This window comes from Scylla paramamosain, chromosome 5 (genome assembly GCF_035594125.1).
Source record: "Scylla paramamosain isolate STU-SP2022 chromosome 5, ASM3559412v1, whole genome shotgun sequence".
NCBI classification, from domain to species: Eukaryota; Metazoa; Arthropoda; class Malacostraca; order Decapoda; family Portunidae; genus Scylla; species Scylla paramamosain.
In genome coordinates this window covers 15,725,378-15,749,893 of record NC_087155.1, presented here as the reverse complement: position 1 = coordinate 15,749,893, position 24,516 = coordinate 15,725,378, and the positions used below count along the sequence as shown (strand labels likewise).

The 24,516-nt window shown below is 40.2% G+C and overlaps 1 long non-coding RNA gene across 1 annotated transcript in view; it reads left to right on the top strand.

Moving 5' to 3' along the window:
• Window positions 1-21,370, top strand: part of LOC135100316 (uncharacterized) — a 29,782-nt gene extending 8,412 nt beyond the window's left edge. The window contains exons 2-4 of the long non-coding RNA XR_010268603.1: window positions 13,217-13,291; window positions 16,803-16,941; window positions 20,259-21,370. This is a non-coding gene — a long non-coding RNA (uncharacterized LOC135100316). The remainder of the gene's footprint in view (window positions 1-13,216; window positions 13,292-16,802; window positions 16,942-20,258) is intronic.
• The last annotated feature ends 3,146 nt before the right edge of the window (window positions 21,371-24,516 follow it).

Sequence of the window (24,516 nt, the reverse complement as noted above, 5' to 3'; positions counted from 1 at the left end):
GAGGATAGAATAATGAGGTAGAAACATATAAAAGAGATAGGAGAAGCAAGAAGATGTAGAGGAGAAACAAAGAAGAGAAAATAAGGAGGGAAGAAAGTGGAGAGGAAATGGAAGGCAGGGTAAAGGACATCGAGGGAGCAGTAGAGAAGGAGAAAGAAGAGAAGAAAGAAAAGGAGAACGGAAAGGCTAGATAGAAATATACAGAAAAGAAAAGAGGAGGAAGCTAGGAAGGGAGAGAAGAACCGTAAGTGAGTGAGAGGAAGAGGAGGAGGAAAGACTAAAAGACGTAAAAAAAAGAAACATAATGAAGTCTGGAATGATGAGAGGAAATGAAGAAGGAAATGGAAAAGTGCAAGAAAAAGTCGGAATAGGGATAATGAGTGAGGCTTGGAGTCAGCAAATAGGAGTGGAAAAGAGAGAAACATGGAATGGAAAGAATCAAAAGATGCAAGAAAATTGGAGCACTGGTAACGAGTGAAGCTTGATGCCAGAAATAAAAAAAAATGGGAAGGAAAAAATACGGAATAGGTACCAGTAGCGTAGAGAGACTGGAGGAAAAGGAAGGTGAGAACGAGAACAAAAAGTAAAGAGGGAAGGAAAAGGAGATGAAAAGGAAGAATGAATGAGAAAGGTACCAGTAATGTAGAAAAAAATAAAGAAAAGCAAGGTGAGGACAAAAAGGTAAAAAATGAAGGGAGAAAGTACCAGTAATACAGAGAAACTAGGGAATAAACGAGGAGGTGAGAGCAAAGAGAGAAAGAATAAATAAGAGAGGTAACAGTAATGCAGAAAAAAAAAGAAAAATCGAGGTGAGGAGGTCAAAGAGGAAAAGAAAATAGTGGAGGAGGAAAGAGGGGATGTTTGAGCGGCACCCTTGGGGCTGTCCCCTCGACTCGCCTCATTAGACACTGATTGGGGGATTACCTTCACACCTAACAGGTAACGTAACGAAATACAAGAGAGAGAGAGAGAGAGAGAGAGAGAGAGAGAGAGAGAGAGAGAGAGAGAGAGAGAGAGAGAGAGAGAGAGAGAGAGACTTATATATAATTGCCTGTTGTTTGTAACGAATAATATATGTTTTCTTTTCATATTCTTTATTTTCCTTTTTCTATATGTGTGTGTGTGTGTGTGTGTGTGTGTGTGTGTGTGTGTGTGTGTGCTTGCGTGCGTATTTTCAGTTTGTAATGGTTATAATTATCTATATGCGTCATCCTTCATTTTTTTTTATCTTTCCTCCCTCCCCTTTTTCCTCCCCAACTAATCTCCAACACAAAACATTGTCAAACGAATCGCACATAAATGAGGTATCATGATTGCCATTATCATCATCAAGCAGTGCTATTTTTTGTCACGTGTTTTACTATAACTCTTATATTGATGCTGCTCACGTGCTCTCATCAGTGTAATTGCACCTTGAGTGGAGCCATGGAAGCAGCACAAAGGAACACGATGGTCCACCGTCCTGCTCTTAATCACCAAGTCCATAATACGATTTGTTCCTCCCACCTCTCCCCACTCGCGTCTCGTGGAGCGTTGACCTGAGAGAGAGAGAGAGAGAGAGAGAGAGAGAGAGAGAGAGAGAGAGAGAGAGAGAGAGAGAGAGAGAGAGAGAGAGAGAGAGAGAGAGAGTGTGTGTTTGTGAGTGAGTGAGTGAGTGAGTGAGTGTGTGTGGAAGAGACAACAGAAAAGAATATGGAAGGCACAAAAAATTAAGATGGAACTGAGTAAATGTTAATGATGATGGCAGCTATCTGCCATCCACTTCATTCGTTATAGTTCTGCTCTTATTCCTTTCACTGGTAAACTCTGCAACTCTACTATTACTGCTATTGTCTCCCTTTAACATTTAGGTATCTGGGGAGAGCTGTTTAAGTGGACCTTCAGAAATAAAAAAAAAGAATAGATTAATGTTTTTAAAATAACGTAACTATATAAGAGACTGTATACAAAAATAAGTGTTTAAAAAGTTGCGTACCTCATTATATATAAGCAAAAGTATCTAACAGTGAAAGCTTCAAGGGAGCAATTTCCAAACATCTTTAAAAGCCAAATTGATCAACCTTTTTCAACACTTTTCTTTATAAGCCTTCAGTGAGTGACTGTAGGATATATATATATATATATATATATATATATATATATATATATATATATATATATATATATATATATATATATATATATATATATATATATATATATATATAAAAACAAAGTGGCTGGAGAGTTATATGTGTTAAATAAAATTGTCTAGCAGTAAGAGAGTTAAGACAGCAGTTTCCAGACACCTCCAAAAGACAAAATGACCAAACCTTTACAGGATTCTTTCCATACAAACTTTTCGTGAGTGGCAATTAAGCGCCTATTTTATTTTCTCCCATTTTTGTTAGCACTTGGTTGGCCTCCCTTTCATGTGCAAATCAAAAAACAAACCTTTCTTGTCCTTGGTTCCCTCTCACTTTCCCTCCATCGCTTCATATCTAACATCCATTTCCCTCTCCTTGTATCTTTTCCTTCCTCCTTTTCCCTTTAAAAAATTACGAACGGGATAACTTTCCTCCTTTCATTTGATTCCCTTGTTCCTTCTTCAATCCCATTAGTTCCTCCTTCCACTAGTATTCTCCTTAACCTTCGACTTCAATCCTCTTCTGGCCTACTCCCTATAATTCATCATTGTTTCTTTGTACCATTTCCATTCACCAATATAAGGAGTCCCTCTCTGTTTACACATTATTGCGTTTTAAGAGGAAACTTTGTGTTGATTGTGCAAAACTGACACTAATATTAATTTCTTTTGACAGTACACTTTCTTTGATTAACAGTGCCTCTCCGTGTGCTAGTGACTCTATTCGACGGCCACTGACCCTAAAAAAAAAAAAAAAAAGCAGAAATTAACTGTAAAACAAAAAAAATAATTAAAAAACGATAGAAATAACTTTAAAACAACAGAAATTGATTCTAAAACAACAGAAATTGACTAAAACAACAGAAATTGACTAAAACAACAGAAAATTACCTAAAAAAACAACAAGTGACTGTATACTTGGCTGAAACCAACTCGATAAACAAAACACTGATTAAACAACTGGCACTGACTAAAAAAAAAAAAAAAAAAAAAAACACGCACTGAAACTTGAACTTCCAAAGACTCCTAATGACCAAACGCGTCACCCACGTATCTTAGTTATTAAGTCCTGGGGAAGGCAGTAGGCACATCCACTCCCTAAGAGGAATTTTTTCGGCAGAACCGTAATTAAGTTCTAAGCAGCAGAGGCGACGGAAGATGAAAGCGAGGGAGACGGGATGAAAGATGGAGGCTAAGAGGGGAAGAAATTTTAAAAAGAGGAGGAAAGAGAAATGGGGGAAAAATGGAAAGAGCGTGTGCCGGGAGTAGGGAGGAAAAAAAAAGAGGGCTGTGAAGAACTTTACAAAGAGAGAAAGGAATAAAATGTTAGAAAAGGAGAGAAAGAAAAAAGAAAGAAAGAAAGAAAGCAGAAGAGGAGGATGATGGAGGAAAGTAGAAAGGAGGAGGAGGAAGGAAGAAAAGAACGAAGGAGGAAGTGGTGATATAAGGAAGTGGTTGGGGAGAGCGATAACGAAAAAAAAAACAACTCAGAAGAAGGAAAGCAGTGGTAAAAAGAAGAAAATGAGATAAAACGAAGGACAAAAATAGAACATAGATAAAAAAGAAAATAGGAAAGAAGAGACATAACAGGAGAGGTGAGAAGAACGATTATAAAAATAGAAGAGCTGGGATGAAAAAAAAACAAAGTATGATAAGGATTAAGGATAAAAAAATGAGAAAGCAGAAATGAAAATAAAGAAAATAGAAAAAGGAAGAGTCATGTGTTGTGAGGAGGAAATGGAAAAAATGGAAATGGACAAATGGACAAAAATGGAAAGAAAAATTGGCAAATGAGAGAAAAGGGACTTAGGACCCACGGGAGAGGATGAGAAAGAGCTGGAAAATAGAAAAAAAAATAATGAAGTCCTGGAGGAGAAGAAGCAGTGAAGAAAAATGTTAAGTGATAAGAAAAGGGGAGAAGAGGGAAGAGAAGTGAAATTAACATAGTCATTGGGTTTAAAAGGAGCAAATAAGAATGGAAAGAAAAAATGAATAGTCGGTGGGAATCTGAGGACGAGGAGGAAGAGGAGAAGAAAAAAAAGTTAAGACTGAAGAAAACATTGTTGTCGAAAAAAAAAGAATAAATGGATCAAAAATTAAAGTAAGCGTAGAAAGTGGACGTAAAAGAAAGAAATATGAATGATGGGCTAAAAAAAGAGAGTTGGCGTGAAAATGAGGACGAGAAGAAATAGAGAAAAGAGAAGTAGGTGGGAAATTGAAGAGAAGAAAAAGGAGGAAAGAAAAAAAAGCGAGAAAATAAAGAAGAGGAAGAAGAGGGGAGAAAAAAGAAAAGATGAGAAAGTGAGGACGAGGAGGAAGAGGAAAGAGAAAAAAATAGTAGGTGTGAAGATGAGGAGGAGGAGGAGTAGGAGGAGGGAGAAAAAAAATAAGAAGGGCTGTTATAGGGGCACCCCTAGGCCCGTCCCATCACGCTGCCTCATTAGATCCTGATTGGGGGATTACCTTCACACACATCCAACAGGTGATATTACACTATATTTTTTTCCTCCATTTATTTTCTCTCTTCCTCCGTCGCCTCCCGCAGCCTCCTTCCCCAGAGAGTGCTGTGAAAAAAAGACCTGAACTTTTTTTAGATATTAGAACGTTATTGTTACAGTCCTGCACATACTGGTGTTATTAGTACTGGTATTGGTTTACGCTCTACTGTTCATACGCTAAAGTGAGATATAATATACAACTTTGAGGAGCACTTCTAGCAACAGCCGTGACGCAATCTGGCGCTAACTTGACGTTAACGCGACACACGAGCGGGACTGGCCGCATTTCAAGTGCTTATTTCTCGCCAGACTGCGCTCAGGCAACACAGCGTCCCCTGATTCAGCTACTAACTGTTTTAGTCTGTGGATAAGTAACATAAGTAAAGAATCAAGATGTCTGTGACGTCACGATTGTATAGACTTCTAAGAAAAAATAATTACAGGAGGCTATTTTGAGCTTAAGATGAGCTTAAGACTTTCGCATGGCGTATTCATATGACGTCTGTGTTCTGACAGTCCATAGAGGACGTATTTTTGCGCTAAATATCCCGATCTGTAATAACACAGACCTTGACACAGCATCACAAAGGGACAAGCTGATCCGCTTTGCCTCTTGATCGCCGAGTCCCTAATGCGATTTGTCCCGCCCACCATGTTCCATGCGGTCCGGTGTGACATACTCGTATTCCTGACCTGTGTGGAGGAGAGCTGCTGGGCTGTGGCAAGGGTATCTGCTCAACCCTGTGCTAACACTGCTCCTACTCCACGTCTCGCTCCAGTAACTTGCTGACACGAATTTTTTTTTTATTTGTTTATTTATTTATTTATTTATTTATTTATTTATTTTGGGGAGATGGTGTTCACGTCCGGATTCCCTGGTGTATTAGAGGTAGTACGGTGTGTCCTAACGAAGGACTTTGGTTTCAGCATTTGAGAACCGTTACCCAGAGTGGATGACTTTTTAACCTCGGACGTGGCTAGGATTCGAGTTCGTGGGCTTGAGAACCTTTTGGGCCACCAAAGCGCTCCACTGTACCGCGGCGACCACTGTTTAGAAGATAACAGTGTACCCTTAAAAAAAAAAAAGAGACGTACAACACTATGTACACTATCATGAGTGTTGGTGTCTCTTGAGGGGGTAAAAACTTTTAGTAATTATATAATATGTTTTCACTTCTCATTTGGACGATTAGAAAGAGTGGAGGAGGTGAGAACTAAAAGGGATAGAGATGAGTGTTGGTTGTGATGGTGGTAGTGGTGATGGTGATGATGATTGTGATAATAATGGTGATGACTATCTCTCCTGTACCTACATACAAAAAAATATGTAATACTGTTAATCCATTCTTTCTCTCAGCTTCCCTCCATTCCACCTCTATCCATTCTCCTTCTACTCTCCATCAAGTACATTAGTTCCTCCCTCTCCTTCAGCCTTTCCCTCTGCTACAGTAATCCCATCTTTTCTTTCTTTAAAAAGTGACAGTTTTCTCCCCTTCCTCTACTTCATCCTCTCACTTACACCACCATTTAGTTCCCTTCCTCCTCCCCTCAACATCCTAAGTATTCCTGTCATTCTTGCAATTTTTAACTATTCCCTAAATGTCCGTTGGTTCTGTGTACCTCTTTCTCTAACCCACACGAGAATTCCCTTTTAATCTTAATTTTCCTTTAAATAAACAGTGGCACTGACTCTACGTAAACGTCTGACACTGATTCTAAACATTTAATTTACTCCTAATGCTTGGCACGTACTCTAAATAGCTGATTCTGACTCTTAAAAACACCTCATACTAAATTTAAGTGCTTGATACTGACTTACACTCTTCATACTGACTCTTAAATACCATACACAGACACTGACTAAACATTTGATACTGACTTTAAACACTTAATGGGTTGTAAACAGTTGACACTCACGAAACTATATATACCAACCTTATTATTATTTAGGGTCCTCAGCCGGAGTCATTCATGTGGTCGCTCTAGGCAGGAGGGTAATTGTCAAGTTAAGGCAGGTGCAGTGAAGGCGACGAGAGGAGAAGGGAGGGAATAAGAAGATGAAGATGGTGATGGCACAGATGATGGTGATGGTTATTCCTGTGATGGTTATTTCCCCTCCATCTATATGCAAACAATGAACGCAGCTCTCTTTACTCCACCTTTCCTCTCATCCCTCTCCACACCTTCCTCTAACTCTCACTCCTTTCTTTTATATTTTTGTACTATTCTTTCCCTCTCTTCCCCTTTGAGCGTACAATACTTCCTCTGTTCCCCTTTGAGAGAGAAAAAAACACGAAGAGGATAATTATCTTCCCTTCCTTTCCCTTTACATGGTCATTTACTTCCCTCCTTCCTTCTCCTTGAATCCCATTAGCTCCTCTATCCCTTTACATCCTTCCTGACGTTCATCTATTATCTACCCTCGAATCCCCGTAGCCTCTGTTCACCTCCTCCATTCACCTATACAAGGCCGACTCTCCTGCTCTACCTCCCTTTATATAATCGCCTGACGCTATCTCTAAACGGCCTCAACAGAACCCTTTAATTTTCTCCCCACATTGCAATGATTGATTGAAGCTGGAGGAGAGGGAGAGGGAGAGGAAAAGAAATAGAAAGAACATGAAAGTATAAGGGAAGCTCCAAGAAGCCATTAGACCTAAACGGGGCAGTTCCTCTATGAAACATGACTACATATTTCCATCTCTCATCCCCATTTGTGTGTGTGTGAGAGAGAGGGAGATAGATAGATAGATAGAGAGAGAGAGAGAGAGAGAGAGAGAGAGAGAGAGAGAGAGAGAGAGAGTGAGTCTTGTATATTTCCTAATATATATATTTTTTTCTTTTCCTGCTCTTGTCCGTGAACAAAATTACTCTGCCTGTATGTCCGTAAGTTTGTCTGTCCCGTTTTCTACGTCCGTGAATCCGTTTTCCTTACACACCTCATTTGCGTCGGTGTCTCTTTATTTTACCTCTCCGTCCGTGTTTTCGTCCATGCCCGTGGCCCTCTCCGTTCGTGTCTTGGCGTGCCTACACATTCTGGTACATTCGTATACGTGTCTTCCCTCAGTCCGTGTTTTCGTCCGTGTTCGTATGTCCGTGTCCGTGCCCCTCTCCGTCCGTCCGTGTCTTGGCGTGTGTTCTCGCGACCCTACAATTAACTTGGTTGTCACGGTGCCCGCACGTCGGAATTTTAATTAGGCCTTTGAAATTATGTCGAAAATTAAGTTGCTCTCATCATTATTGTTCACCTCTTCCTCCTCCCCCTTGGCCTCACTCCCTCTCTTGCCCTCGTTGTTGTTGTTTTTGTTGTTGTTGTTGTTGGTAGTGGTAGTGGTGGTGGTATTGGTGTTAGTGTTGGTGTTGGAGGTGGTGGTAATGTTGTGTGTTGTCGTTGTTGGTTGCCATTGTCTGTCTGTGTGTGTGTGCCCGCGTGCGTATGCCGTAGAAGAGAATAATTCACATTTGTATTATATTGATCAGTGAAAAGCGTTCTCTCTCTCTCTCTCTCTCTCTCTAATTTGCGAACATTTTCCCGCGGCACTCTTGTACAAAGTGGCACCGTTCTGCGTTCCGTGTCTCAATGGAGGGGAAGATGTAATCCACTTAGGATGGCTGGCCAAGGAGAAGGTAAGCGGCTTTAACTTCTAAACGGCCTCTCATTATTCTCTCCTCTTCCTTTACTGCCCCTTCATCATCCTTCTCCTCCTCTTCCTCCTCCTTCTCGTTGTCCATGTCCTAATCTTCGTCCTTGTTATTAATTTTTCGTCTTCCCTTTTGTTTCTGTTTTGGTGTTCTTTTGTTTTTGTCTTTTTTTTTTGTCATTTTTTTTTTTATCATTACCAGTATCACTATCTTCACCATGCTCTTGTTTTTGTTATTTTCTTGTTATTCTTGCTTTTGATCTTGATATTCTCGTATTTCCGTTTTTACTTCTCCCTTACGAATAATTCTTGTCCTTTCCGTACTCCTCCTCCTCCTGGTACTTCTCCTCCTCCTCCAGCCTTTCATCCTTCTACTAGACAACGTAACAAGGTTGACAAGTATTTTTGATTCCTAATTTCCTTGCACCTCAACGAGCAGAAGGATTTCGCCTAACAAACTTGAGAGCCAATCGAAATTGTTATTATGTCTGTTGCCTCCCTGCTGTCAGTAGGTCCGCGTCTCTCAGTCGATGGGAAGCATAACGAGGCTGCCAATCATTTCCTTCTAAATCCTCGTGTGGAATGTTATAGAGTCATGTAGAGTGGTGTCCTGAGCGAATGGTTCCTTCATTGTATCCCTTTTTGTGGCTCTATGTAAATTCTCAACTGTCGTGCCTTGATATGGATGTATGTGGCCAACTGTGATCTACCTAAGATATCCTTTTCCAAGAGGAGCCGATGAGGGTAAGAGTGTGAATGATGTGCTTATGAGCGTGTGCTGCGTTGTCTGGACCACCAGGTTTTCATTCCAGTTCATAAGAAATTTTCACTTAAGTAAATATCCATATTATAACTATCCCCTAACCTTAAGGCATAACCCTCCATTCCCTAACCCAATGTAACATAACCTTCCTTGGCCTAATCCAATTCATTATGAGGAATTTTTTTATGAGATTTTGTGTGTAATTTTTACATGGGAACTTTACCTTTGAGATTAAAAATATTTCTATATTATTAGCTGGAGAAACACGTTTGAGAACCCGTCTAATCATCTCTGTGGTCTTTGAAAATAGTCGTGGTGAGAGAGCAGAGCGCTTCAGAATCGGAGCCCAAGACACAGCGTCATTGCGAGTTGTATCATTAAATGCCTTGGTCTTTTATCAGGACTTATCGGGACTATTTTCAAAGGCCACAGAAATGACTAGTCGAGTTTCAGCCGTTTTTTTTTTTTTATTTTCATTGATGATTAAGAATGTTTGTTATTGGGAGTTGTATTACCTAAAGCCTTAAACTTTCATCAGGAGTATTTTCAGAGGGCACAGAAATCATTAGTCAAGTTCTCATAGTTTTTTCCCCATTGATGATGACTAATGCTTAGTAAACTATCAATTGAATAATAGAAATTGCAACCACTAAGGCCTATATTATCAAAAACCTTGGACTTTTATCAGAACTATTTTCAAACGCCATAGGAATGACTACTCGAAATCTCATGGCCTTATCCCTCCTTGATGACTGAAGAATCTTTACTAAACTATCACCAGAATCATAAAAATACTCATCAAAACTTCAAGAACACCCACTAAAGTCTGTTAGAACTCGCTAAGATATGACGACAAAAGTTTTAAAGAATTTGGTCCTACGTACATCTCACTCTTAAAGGTGCTGAGCTGAGAGAGAAAGACATTCAATCATCCTTAAACTCTCATATTCCTTCCCTTCATCACCTTCCTCTTACACCAATACATTTCCAGCACACGAGCAGTTTTTCACCACCGCAGAATACACCCAACACGCACATCACTACCAAAAGTAAGAATATACACATCTTTAATCACCCTCGACTGTGTCCTTGTGACTCTTCATGTGGTGGAGCTTCGAGCATCGTGATATGAAAACTCCCTTCTAGCAATGCATCTTCCCAAGTCATCACCGGAGCCATGAATCACAGCCCACTGACACTCAAGGAGGGTCAGGTAGTGAAGGCTGGCGGGAGGGCGAGGGGATATGCTGGAGGAAAAGGAACGAAGAAAGAAAGGAAGAAAGGATGGAAAAAGGAAAGTACAGATGATGAGAGGAGACGAGTTCTGAAAGAGGTTATGACTGGCTGGGAAGAAAGGTACAAGGAGGAGGAGGAGGAGGAGGAGCAGCAGCAGCAGGAGGAGGAGGAGGAGGCTACTGGGGGAGAGGAAGAAGGAAAGAATGAGGAACACGATAAAGGGAAGGAGAAGTAAGATAAGCTGGAGGAAGTACCGAGAGAGGAGAGAAGGAAAAATGAATGAAGGGAGGAAGGAAGCAATGAGAGGGACGAGGAAGAGAAAGATAGATAGACAAGGAGTAACAGAAGAAAGGGAGGTTACTGGAAGAGAAGGAATGATGGAGGACGATTAAGAAGAGAAAAGAAGAGAGAAGAAGAGATGAAGATAAGGAGGATGATTAGAAAACAGGAAGAAAAGAAAGAGGAAGAGTCCGAAAAAGAAAGAAGAGCGTGAGGCGAAGCAACAAAATGGTCAAGACAGAGGAGAGAGGGAGAGCAGGTGGAGGGAATTGGCAGAGGAAAGGGTAGGGAGTTGAGAAGGAGGCGGCGGCGGAGGAGGCGGGAGACGCAGTAGGGTTCATATCTTATGTAAGCGTTGGGGTAGGTCTTGGGATTTTGGCTCGAGGTAAAGGGAAAGAGAAGAGGGAAAGAGGGAAAGGGAAAGAGAGAGCTTAGGTATGCTTCAGTAAGCACTTGTAGTCTCCACGCCTTTCCTTCTACCTATCATTTCTGCTACCTGGCACCCATTCAAGAGTACACACGCTCACTCGACTTACAGGACATTCTCTGAGTTAAAAGCTGGTTATCCATACACGCTTTGAACTTCCATAAGGTCTGTTTTCAAAAGCCATAGATGTTTGGTTGGGTTTCCATGGAATTTTCTATAGTAGATAATAAGGAATCCGTGATAAAATTTTAGTAGAAATGGGAAACACACTAGAAAATTCAGTTATCTTCCACTAAGGTCTGTTAAAATTCTCGAAGTAAGACAGGAAGCGTTTCAGAATAAGGCCCAGTCTTTCAAGGGTTCAGGTACTCAGTAAATGATGCTCTCTCTTAAGAGGTGTATATATATTGAGTCAATGGATCAAAATTGTTTGCTAATAATGCATTCAGTAGGTAAGGACAGAATTAGTGAGTGATATGAGATGACGAGGAGGAGGAGGAGGAGGAGGAGAAGAAGGAGGAGGAGGAGGAGGAGGAGGAGGAGGAGGAGGAGGAGGAGAAGGAGGAGGAGGTGGCGGAAAAAGGAAACCAGGATGAAAGAGAAAAGGTGAACAAGAAAAGAGATGATAATGAGGAAAAGAAGAACAGAGGAGAAAGTGGTAGAATAAATGAAAGATGAAAACAATAGAAGGAAGAGAAGAAGAAAAAAAATGACGGTGATGATGATCATAACAGTTGGAAAATGAGGTAGAAGAAAAGAAGGTTGATGAACAAGAAGAAAAGGAGGAAGAAAAAGACGAGAAACTGATGTGGAAGAGATGAAAAGAGGAGGTAGAAGAAGAATGTGAAGACGAAGAAAATAAAAAAAAACAGACAGGAGTTACATCAGAAACAGGATATTGAAGATAAAAAGAGAAGGAGTGAAAGGTGAAGAAGTGAAAGGGGGAAGAAAAAAAATAAGAAGCTAAAAAAGACGACAAGATTCTAAGTCCCCGTCAGCGTCAACGAGTTTGATCCGGTTGCACGGGAAACCAGAGCACTGATAATATCTTACATGGCAACTCAGGACAGACGGTGGCCTTGGACACACTCACATTCACGCTTTTAGTATAAATTTCACAGCTGAGTGGTAAGGAAATATTTTTCACGCGTGGATTCCCGAGTTGACGTCCGTAAGTTGCTGTTACATACGTGGCTTTCCATATCACTTTCCAATGCGCACTAAACCGCCTATTACTGGTGACGAAGTGGCGTCTGTATCGAGGTTCTTCATTTTCCCTCATCGCTTCCCCTTCCCTCCATCTTCCCTTTCATCTCTCTTGTAGGTCAGAGGAAGATGTAATATTCATAAAATCGCCCTCATTAATCTGGCCTTCAAAGCATATTTTGCGGTACTGGCTCTAATTGAACCAGGTGAGAAGAGAGAGAGAGAGAGAGAGAGAGAGAGAGAGAGAGAGAGAGAGAGAGAGAGAGAGAGAGAGAGAGAGAGAGAGAGAGAGAGGGAGGGTGGGGCAATCATTATATATAAGAGTAATATGTAATAAGAAGGAAAGCTGGTAGATGACGTCACTTTTATTTATCTTTTACTTATCGGTTTGTACGTCCTGGTCCTCCAAACGAATGAGGTCCTAGACGGTGCACCTTAATGAAAGACTTCAATGTTTGGTAGTGGATGTCCCTCCTATCCTCGGACTTTGGTTTTGGCTTCTTGGAAAGAATGTCCTTCCTCATCTCGGTCATTGGCCAAGGTTTGAAGCTGCGCGTTACCAATCTACCAAGGCGGCCCTAAAAAATATTTCCATTTTTATTTTCTCAGAAGTATCCCATTCCACTCCTTCCCTATTTTCTCCGGACCTCTCTTTTTTTTTTTTCTCCATTCTCCATAAATTTTCAGAGTTTTTTTTTTTTAGCATTTCCTGAGTTCCCCTTCGCTCTTTTTTTTTTTTATTACCTTTCATATATTTTCGCCCTGCCATGCATTCCTATCCTACGTTATCTTTTAATTCTTAACTTTTCACGTTTTCATTATGATCTTCAGAGTGATGGTGGCTCCACTTCTTTCTTCTTTTTCTGTTCTTTCTCTTTTTTTATGCATTCTCTGTTTTCATATATTTTCTTTTATTTGCTTTAAGGATTATGATGATATGTACTCACCCAGCATCCACCCACCCTTGATATTCTTTCCCTCCGGCCTCTTTATTTTTATTTTTTTCCTTTTTTTCTAATTTTTATGTTTTTCACCGTTTAGAATTGTGAGCGTGCGTGCGCTTTGCATACACCACTTCATTTCTCCCGTGTCCGTCTGCAGCCAGGATTGTCTTCTGTAATTATGATTCTTTACGTTATATTTGTAATGCTGATCTGAGGCTTTCCTTGGGGAGAGAGAGAGAGAGAGAGAGAGAGAGAGAGAGAGAGAGAGAGAGAGAGAGAGAGAGAGAGAGAGAGAGAGAGAGAGAGAGAGAGAATTCTACTCATCACAGTTCTTGATGCGGTACCATAACTGAGATGAAAAATTGATGAAAGTAAGATTAGTAAGCATAAGAATAATCCACGAGAAAAAATAAAAGCAGTCTTAGGAATGAAAGATGATGCTTTGCACGTCTGTTAATTATTACTCTCGCTTTTTTTCATATATTCAGTTCACTTCCTACTTTTCGATCAACTATTTTCTTTTTTTTTACCTTAGCTCTCCGAATATTTGCTTACTAGCTGAATCGTGTACAGTTTTCATTCTCCTATTAAATAACTATTTTTTGTCTCCCTTTTAGGTTACAAACTCGTCAGAACCAAAAGGAGACAAATAAGCTACTGTCATCGCCTTGTCGCTCTTACCATATTAGCATCTAGATTAGGTGTGTGTGTGTATGTGTGTGTGTGTGTGTGTGTGTGTGTGTGTGTGTGTGTGTGTATGCATCTTGCAGTGAATGGCCACTCAACGGATCTGCTGGATTGGCCCTTCAGCATTTTTTTTTTTTTTGTACTTAACCTATGAATGCTTTTTAGTTATGAATTCAAGTTAGACATGCTTAAAACACTAAGATAAACTGGTCTTACTTCTGAGAGGTAACTTGGCTCTCCATAAAACAGTCACGGCGCCATAACTCTTTCAATAACTATGATTTAAGAAGAAATGTTGGCGTGAAAAATTACGGTACATGTCACCGACGGAGTGAGGTGGTGCCTGGTGCCTGGGCTCCGTCAGCCAGTCAAGCGATTCTCGGCGTTTCTTATGTTTCCAGCACTTACTTTTATTAAATATCTTACCCTTGCACCATTAACCCTTATTGTTTGTGCCGTAATGCGTATCGTGTCTTCAGTATAATTATTTCCGTGGTAAGAAAAAGCAGCCCCTGACAGACACTCCTTTGTCTAATCTGTTAAGAGTTGAAATCCATCAGTTTTGTGAAATATACACCTATCTGAGTGTTAATAGATTATTCTGAAGCGTAAGTGGATGAGTTGTTGCGTGTGATGACAGAAATAATTATTTGTTATATTTATGCAAAAAGTAAGTTTTGACAAAGCGAGTTATATGATGTGGAAAAATATCGGACGTAGATACATCGCCTCCAACATCTGTTATCGAAATACGAAATTGAGTGGAAAAATATTAGTATTAACATATGCGCCGTAATTGGAGTGAGTGATGAAAAGTTAACAATCATGATTATCGATACATTTGCAATTATTAGAAAGTCATGTCACTGAAGTGTTATATGACAAAAAAGAAAAGTAAATAAATAAATAAACATATCCATAGCAATATACAGTTGTGGTCTATAATATTGATTTAAATATCAGAATGTTATGCCATTGAAGTGTAAAATGGTAAAAAAAGTAAACAAGTGAAATTGGTAAATGCATAAATCATAAACAGGTAAATGCATCCACAATAATGTACAGTTGTGGTCTATATTATTGGTCTAACGAAGCGATCAATGCATTTTAAAATTTTTGAATCGAAATCACTGGACTGTAAAATTGTAAAAAGATAGCAGTTTTCGTAAATAAGTAAACACATTCGCAGTAATACTATGGATTATAATGTTAAAAAAATGGACCTATGAATACCTAAATATTTTACTGTCTGTGGTTACCACGTATGTTTTACGGACTAAGCAGCAGCAATCCATCGTTGTGTTTTTAATCCTTTCCCTAAATGACCCATACACACGTGCTTATGATCCATTGTTTTCAACGCTGCAGCAGCACTGGCTAAACGTTATGAGGTCTCACTAAAACAATTTTCAAAGATCACAGGGACCATCAGTCGGGCTTTCATTGCAATTTTTTCCATTAATAGTGCAGAACCTTTATTAAACTATCACTATAATAATTAAAAAAATATTGACAGGTACCAAATGAGAACTACCACTATAACTTTCTGAAACTGGTCAAGATAAGACGCGGAGATGTTTCAGAATACGGTTCACTGTCATACAGTGCAGTTATAGATATTTGTTCAATTTTCCAACTAGTGGGTCATCAAAATTCAGTTTGGAAAATCCACATATGGTTCTGTAATGCGTGAGTAATGTATTTGTGAAAAGGCTTTTTAGGCTGGAGTGTTAGAGAGAGAGAGAGAGAGAGAGAGAGAGAGAGAGAGAGAGAGAGAGAGAGAGAGAGAGAGAGAGAGAGAGAGAGAGAGAGAGAGAGAGAGAGACCAATCATAATTCCATTAAGGGATTCTCGACAACAAGAATTTCAACAATTGTTTTCTTTATATGAATTTTCGATAATTGTGAATGTAGCGGCAAGAACTGAAGGTTTTGGTGGAGTAGGTGGTGCTGAACGTTTTGTTAGGATTATAAATGAGAAGCAACAGAAAAAAAAGTGGGAAAATGAAGTGAATGCTGTTAGTCCGGCCACATACTTCCCTGTTGGAGTCACGGATGGTTACCTTTGAAATATACTCGCCTAGCATCCCAGCATTCCACGTGAGCCCAGTGTGTGATGTACCGTTACGCTTAACCCTTTTACCGCTTTGTTTGTCTTTGGTTAGCATTCAGAGTATTGTAAAAAATAACTATGAATTAGTAAAGAGAGAGAATAGAAGGTTAATTTTCTATTTTAACGATCATTAGTTTTGTAAAATTAATAACTTGCATAATTTTACAAAAAAAGAGAGAAATAATTAAGTGAATTTTGTCTTTTCTAGGGTACAGAAGTGTTTAAGAGACTGTAGTACAAATATAAGTGTTGGAGAAGGTGAAAGTGATTATGAAAATATAAAAAAATGCCCAGCGCTGACAAGGTTAAGCTTAATGATTGCACTTAACATTAGTTTGGAGCGACAGGAAATTGTTTGACACTGTCGGTTTGTTGAATTTTAATTACGTAGGTCAGGGATGTTTTTTTAATATGTCAAGGAGACTCAGCAAGGGCACAGAAGATATTGAAAATATCGCTCTAATTAAAAGTCGAGACAACGTAAAAAATATTGGCTAATCCAGTTCCGGAAGTGCCTTGACACACACACACACACACACACACACACACACACACACACACACACACACACACACACACACACACACACACACACACACAGACAGACACACACTTAGCCACCCACACACACCTCAAACGCCTCCACTTAATTTTCCTTCGTCCTCAGAGTGGAATTTAAGGGATGACTCTAATAAAGGTCAAAGATTAACAATGGTGGCCCGCACGTATTTCTGACAACCATCTTCCGTCTGTGTTTGTAGTAGTAGTAGTAGTAGTAGTAGTAGTAGTAGTAGTAGTAGCAGCAGTAGGCAGAAGCAGTTCCCAACCACCTTCAAATATCGAGACCTTATTTAATTATGAAACTGTTTTCTTTATCACTCCAGGCAGCGGTCGCGTGTTGGTAGTGAGATGAAACAGACAGCTACGTACCCAGGCCACATGTTGAATACTACCGTGGAAAGAGAGACTTACCTTTCACGGGCCATCAGTAACTCCACCTACTCGGCCTCCACAGCGGAATAGGTGGCCACGCTAACTGACTTTACGCCTACGTTGGCTATTACTCTCACTATTAAGGGCGTGCCTACCGTAATTGAATTTCTGAGAGAGAGAGAGAGAGAGAGAGAGAGAGAGGAGAGAGAGAGAGAGAGAGAGAGGGGGGGGTATTTTCTTGTTTACTTACTTTTATTGCCAGAATGACAGAAAATTATTTAAGAATATAATAGTAAAACCAGTAATTCTAAGGAGCTTTTTGGTATCTTCAATGCTTATCTAATTTTTTTTTTTACTTATGAAGCCCACTAATGACAAAAGTTAAATAAATAGATAAAAGAAATGAAAAAAAAAATATGCCCGCCTGCTAAATTTTCACACCACAAGGTAAGGAGTCTAGTTTCATCTGTAAACGGAATTTTCTACTAAAAAAAAAAAAAAAAAGCGAAAGATCTCCCTGCCCGAGCTCCTGTCTTTATACCACGGTACTATATTGGCCGTATCCAGGCAGCGGCATCTCACCCTTTCTCATTCCTGGCTCCCTCCTTCCCTTTCCCTACACACACAGGTAATTTCCAGCCACCAAGTGAGATAACCAATGGGAAGGAAGGCAGGCTCGTATCCTTGCTTCCTGATTGGTTGACGAAGAATAGGTGGGTGGCAAACCTGTCCCTGAAAACAAAGACAATAGAGGAAAATCAGTAGAATAAATAAATAAGTAAATAAATAAATAACATAAAAAGAAGGAAATGGAGTAAGGAAATCGAACGAAAACGCGAAATATGAATACTAAGTGGAAAAAAACTGGTATGAGTGAAATAATAGGAAACGCTTTTACTCTTTGTTTTAGGGAGGCTGGCTAACAGAAAAATTCAATAAAAAGATAATTATCAGGAAGCCATTCTCAAAATCGAAAAGGGAAGAACATCGGAAAGAAAGGCCAGTGTATTTTCAGATGTATTTATAAATGTTAAAATTATTGATGACACTCGGTTTGTTTTGTCATCACCACTTTTATCTTGTTTCATCACGAATACGTATCCTCTCGTTGTGTCAGGATCACTGTTTGTTGTTGCCACGAATACTTTTCTCTTGTTTTATCACGAACACATTTATATTATTTAGTCACGGTTACCTGCCCTCTTATTTTGTCATGCTTACTTTTCTCTCGTTTTGTCACGATTATATTTTCTCCTTAGTCATGATCACTTTCTCTTATTTTGTCGCGCTTACTTTTCTCTCGTTTTGTCACGATTATATTTTTTCTTTAGTCATGATCGCTTTCTCTTACTTTGTCCCGCTTATTTTTTCTTGTTTTTTTTTTCACGATTACATTTTCTCCTTAGTCACGATTACTTTCTCTTATTTTGTCACGCTTAAATTCTCTCGTTTTGTCACGGTTACTTCCTCTCATCATCCACAACACTGAAATATCGTCGATACTGCATGTTCCTGTGTTCCTGTGACAATAGACACCCCCTCCCTCGCTTTTTAGCTTTCACGCCAGCCTGCTCTCCCTTATCACAAAGCGGCACTGTGATTAAAAACACAGCGCCATCTACAAAGACCCGCCGCATTTAAAGTATAAAGCCGTGGACCTGTCAATCCTATTAGGGGCTCTGAGCTCGAAAGCGGGTCAGACACCTCCACTGGATCCATCTTGTTATATTATTGTACCTGGATGGAACAGACACACACACACACACACACACACTCTCTCTCTCTCTCACCCTCTCGTCTCCTGATAAGCGATTGAGATGCATAACTTGAGACACTGCTACTCAAGGGGTCTTGTATGCAGCTCTCGAAGCCGCTTAAATGAAGTTATTAGGCTGTCTTGTGCAGTTCTGAAGGACTGGACTGCTTCGCGATGAGACCTGACTGTCTTGAGGAACTTCTGCGTCTCTCTCTCTCTCTCTGTGTGTGTGTGTGTGTGTGTGTGTGTGTGCGTGTGTCTCGGCGTTGGATAATGTTGAGACAAGGAGGATGCCGCTGCCTAGATACGGCGGCTAATACAGTATGAAGAGAGGAGGAACCTACTGTTCGCGCAGGTCTTTTTATGCTCCGGTGTAATTCTTGCCAATATTGCCTCACCCGTAGAGAGAGAGAGAGAGGGAGAGTGAAAAAGAGAAAGAGGTATAGGAAAAAAACACAGACACAGTGGCGGACAGCGGACGAAGACGGATATTGACAGACGGAGACGAGAAAACAGATTTGAATGAAAGAGGGAGAGATGGGCAGAAAAATGGTTAAGTAATACAATTTAGATGTTTTGGAGTTAGAAATTTCACAGCATCACTAAGGGAATTGGAGGGATGTTATTGTGCATTTGGGAAGACAACTTGAAAACATGTAGGAGGAGGAAGAGGCTGGAGAGGCGAGACAGGAGGATAGAGAGGCGTTGGGAAGAGAGGAGGACACGGGATTTCTTATCAGTTTCCCCTCTCTGGCGTCGGACGAAATAGCGAAAAAAAAGTAAAAGAGTGCGTGTGATTGCCTCGAACGATAGAACCTTCGATACAATACAGATGTAGAAGAGAGGGGAGGGAAGGGACGTAGGAAGGGGAGAGAGAGAGAGAGAGAGAGAGAGAGAGAGAGAGAGAGAGAGAGAGAGAGAGAGAGAGAGAGAGAGAGAGAGAGAGTGGAGAAAAAGCGGAGAGAGTGAGAGATGAATAGAGGGAAGGTGTGAAGAGATGACTTAATACAATAGAAAACCTGGTACTCTCTCTCTCTCTCTCTCTCTCTCTCTCTCTCTCTCTCTCTCTCTCTCTCTCTCTCTCTCTCTCTCTCTCTCTCTCTCTCAGTAGGTATGTAGTAATCAGCACTAATGACCCTTTTTATTGCTGTAAAAGTGAGAGAATGGCAGATGATTGGTAGGAAAAGGGAATCACCGGGTTGTCTGGTGCTGTATTGGCCGTGGGCGTAGATGGCGTGGGAGACTGGGAAGGTGTATGGAGGCGTTGTCCTGATAGGATGTAGCGTTGTGGTAGAGAGAGAGAGAGAGAGAGAGAGAGAGAGAGAGAGAGAGAGAGAGAGAGAGAGAGAGAGAGAGAGAGAGAGAGAGAGAGAGAGAGAGTATAAGACCATAAGAAAATAAGGGAAGCTGCAAGAAGCCACCAAGTGCACTCATTATAGCCCCTGAATAAGGCATGCTATTGTGTTTCCACGTATCCCTAACCATAACTTTATCTAATGTCATTTTAAAGCTTCCTGTTAAACCGCATTATAAATCTGGTTGTGTATTGTATTCCATTCATCTACCACTATATTTCAGAATCAATTACGTCCTATTTCTCTTTTAATCTAACTGTATCATGCTTGAACGCCTTGCTCTATCTTGATTACAGATCCTGAAAGTTTTGCTTACACTGGAGTGTGTAGTACGAAGGAAGACATGGAAAGGATTGCAGGATGATTTTTATGGACAGTGTGAAAGATGGATGGTGGATGGCGCGGGTATGGAAGTGTGAGGGACGGGAAGGTGGTGAGTGAGGTGCGGTGGCTGGGAGGAGCGGAGGTTGGCTATGTGGCGTTGGTGTGGACAGGATGCAAGGGGAGGCGCGTGACCCGTAATACTAACTAAATTTATAATTCTATGTAAAAATTAAACTGGACCGATGCAAAAAGTGCTGCCAATAAAACTTTACTGAATAGAGCCACTTAACTAGTTTTTTGCTCTCTCTCTCTCTCTCTCTCTCTCTCTCTCTCTCTCTCTCTCTCTCTCTCTCTCTCTCTCTCTCTCTCTCTCTCTCTCTCTCTCTCTCTGATTGAAATGAAGCGATTATATATAATGTGTATGCAGACCCAATACAGATCTAATTGATGTATCAATGCAACAAATTCAATAGCAGCGGAATGGTCAGATATAATTTTCAGCCCATTTGTCTCCATCGAATCGTGCTGATATATAATGAGAAATGGACAGTGACTTTTTAATGGTATCTTTCGTATTGATTCACTAAGGTACTTTAAAGCATTATGTATTTGTGTATTTACTTCCGTGTGTGTGTGTGTGTGTGTGTGTGTGTGTGTGTGTGTGTGTGTGTGTGTGTGTGTGTGTGTGTGTGTGTGTGTGTGTCTTTCCCTCATTGGATTCGTATATACCGTAAATATTAATGAGAAAGTGTATTTATGCAGTATACGTATATGTATGGTATGTGCATATGTATTTACGTATGTATCTGTTTATCTGCCTTTGTCTTGTTTTTCTGTCTGTCTGTCCGTTTACTTATGTATGTATGCATGTATGTATGTATGTATGTATGTATGTATTTTTTTTTTCATGTAATAGGGGCACTGAAAGAAAAAAAAAAGACCCACTGAGATACTAATCATCCAAAATTGGAGGACGTCTTGTCTTGTCTGTTTGATTACCTGTCTGTCTGTATATATGTATGCATGTGTAAGTATATATAAGTATGCATGGCTTTGTCCTGCAGTGGCCTCATGTAGACTGACAAAAAATGTATAAACGCATAATACCAGTATGTAAGGAATTTTTTTTCCAATATCCGGTTCGTTGCGTAATGGCGGAAAGGAAGGAGCATGTGGGCGGGTCTGGGCGGGACTGGGCGGGGCTGGCCGAGCACTGATCCCTTACAACCCTGCACAACCAGACCAGGGCTAATTGTTTCTACCTCACACGAGCAAACAGGTATATCGGCTTCTTTCCGTGAGTGCACGTGAAAAAAAAAAGCCATGATATTCCATTACGATAAACATACAGGCCATGTAATTCTGTAAAACGACACGGATGACCAGAATGAGGTCTTGTATTGCTTCCGCGTTCAAATTTAGCGGTGGTGAGAGTAAAATAAAAATAAATCAACAATTGCTCACATCATAAGTCTGTATTCTTTAAACGCTTTCGCTTCTCTCAATGACTATTTTTAAACCTACAAGCACTTACCTGGTATCATTAGTTCGTATTTGCTATTGCCCCTCATGAGGAAAACAGTCAAAAGCCAAGGATGTTTAGTCGGGTTTCCATAATGTTTTTCCCACTGGTAGCGTGAAATCCTTCTTAATACAATCTCTGCTACTTGTCCATAATCACCTCCAGGTTTTAAGATACTTATTTCTTATTATGGTCTATTTACTATTTCAGTAGCATAAATATATAGAATTAATCTTCCCTTCCCTCCTTTTTTTCATAATCATCTCCAGGTTTTAAGACAGTTATTTCTTGTTCTGGTCCATTTATTAGTTCAGTAGCATAAATATAGAACATTAATCTTCCCTTCACCACCCTTTTTTCTTCTTCGAGTCCATGCAAGCTAGATTCCTTGGGGTGGTGGTAATGCTGACAAAGGACAACTATAGAAGTATATTCTAGGCTACTAAGCCAATAGGACAGTACAAGAAATTAGTGTCTAAGAAGCTGGAAGTGACTTTAGTGAAATCTTAACAGTTAAAACGTTAATTACAAACCACTCTGAGGCATTTATTTTATATTCTACAGCCACATTTAAATATTACACTGGTTGAAATACTGGGAATACGGTTCGTTGGATCCCATTTTCTTTCTTGTGTTGTGAGTACGTATAAAGATTTTGTGCAATGGTTTTAGTGTTATGAGTTCTTGTATATCGCAGGGAATCAATAAAAAAGCACCAATAACCTCCACTACAGTTAAAAGTAACGGAGGAAAAAGCGCTGAAACTTTTGAGAACACGGCTTGTAATCTCATACCACTATTTCGATAGATGACTGAAAAAAAAAAAAACACAAAAGTGGTGTTTACCTAGACAGAGAAAATAGCTGGGACATGTAGAGAGAATGCCATAACACACAAATATGGAGAGGTGGCAGGAGTAAGACCCAGAGGAAGGGCAAGAACTACATGGAGAAGAGGATTAGTGTAGGAAGATAATTGACGCTTTTGGTGAGAGATAGTGAAAGCATAGTAAGGATTAAGAACACTGAGAGCCCCCACCTTGCAACTGCTGGACGGAAACTAGAACAAGTAATTAAGTCGGTGTTTACCTATAGAACGGAGGCACTAAGTCAGCAGTCTCCGTTTTCTTTCTCTCATTTTAGTTCTGTAGTATTCCAAGGGCTCTTTGTGAGGGTTGATGGAGCCTCCGTCAGCTGGCCACTTCCCACAATGCACCTTGTCGCTCCCTACTCTTCTATAATAGCGCTATCCGTGTTTCTCTCTCTCTCTCTCTCTCTCTCTCTCTCGTCTCTCTCTCTCTCTCTCTCTCTCTCTCTCTCTCTCTCTCTCTCTCTCTCTCTCTCTCTCTCTCTCTCTCTCTCTCTCTCTCTCTCTCTCTCTCTCTCTCTCATCTCTCTCTCTTCATGGGTTGTCAATAGTACCTTAGCGTCGCTTCGAGAGAGAGAGAGAGAGAGAGAGAGAGAGAGAGAGAGAGAGAGAGAGAGAGAGAGAGAGAGAGGAGAAAATCAAGGCTTTCCTCCGTGTTTGCCTTGGGAGATTCCAGGAAGACAGTATAAGAAAAAGTAGAGGATAAGATGAGGGCGGGGTATTGTGAGTCTTGGGAAACATAATACTGGGAGGCGAGAAGAGAAGAGAGAAGAAGAGAGGAGACGTGAGGAAAGGGGAGGAGCTTGGGAAAAACGCACGAGAGAGGAGGAGAAAGACCGCGTCGAGATGAGAAAGAAAAGGAGAAAGAGAGGGAGAATTTATCGAATCTCACTACAATAGCCAGCGAGGTAATGTAGTTTAGTGTCAGTAGTGTTGGTTGGCTTGGCACACAAGCAGAGTTTGGATATTTGGTTTTGGAGGAGACTGTGTGGCGTGTTGGTGCTGTTCTTATTCTTCTTGTTCTTGCTCTTCTTTTCTTTTTAGTTTTTTTTTTTCTATTTTCAATTCTTCTTCGTTTTCTGTTGTATTTTCTTTCTTTTTCTTTTCCCTTTTCCTTTTTCTTTCTTTTTCTTCTCATTCGTACTTGAAGTAATCTTTGTGTGTGTGTTTGTGTGTGTGTGTGTGTGTGTGTGTGTGTGTGTGTGTGTGTGTGTGTGTGTGTGTGTGTGTGTGTGTGTGTCCTCAGCAACTAAACCCACCACATCGATTCAGACAGCGAGTTGTGTGGCGTTTTATGCATCCCAGCTTTTTCCTCTCTGTGGCAAAGTACAGTTATTACTACTGTTCCTAAAAAAGTAACTGCATACTTTTTACAACGTATGCGTATTGGTATGAAAATTAAACGTATTGAACCACTCTGGTGAAGCAAAACTCTCGTGTATACCGTAACTGCTTACCTATCCCATTTTCATACACAATGGGTAACATAGATTATACAAAATTGAGGGAAAAAGAGAAACCAGTGCTCACTTTTCGTACAACACAAAGGAGGAATAGAAGAGAATCCTAGCAGATTTGTTGTTATTATCATTGTATTGCTATTACTGTATTAGGTATTCACTCTTTTTTTTCCCCCCTCATTTTTCTCCTCTTTGTTTTTAATCCACCTTGATGTGATGTTAGGTGAATGTGAATGTTAGTGAAGTATATTTAATCATCTCACAAATTCGCTATAACAGTCTTAAAAGAGAGACATTTAATAGTTAAAGTGAAAGAGAGGGCAATGGGAGGGAAGGAAGAAGGAAGGGGAAGGGTAAAGAAAGGTAATGATGAGCGGAGGA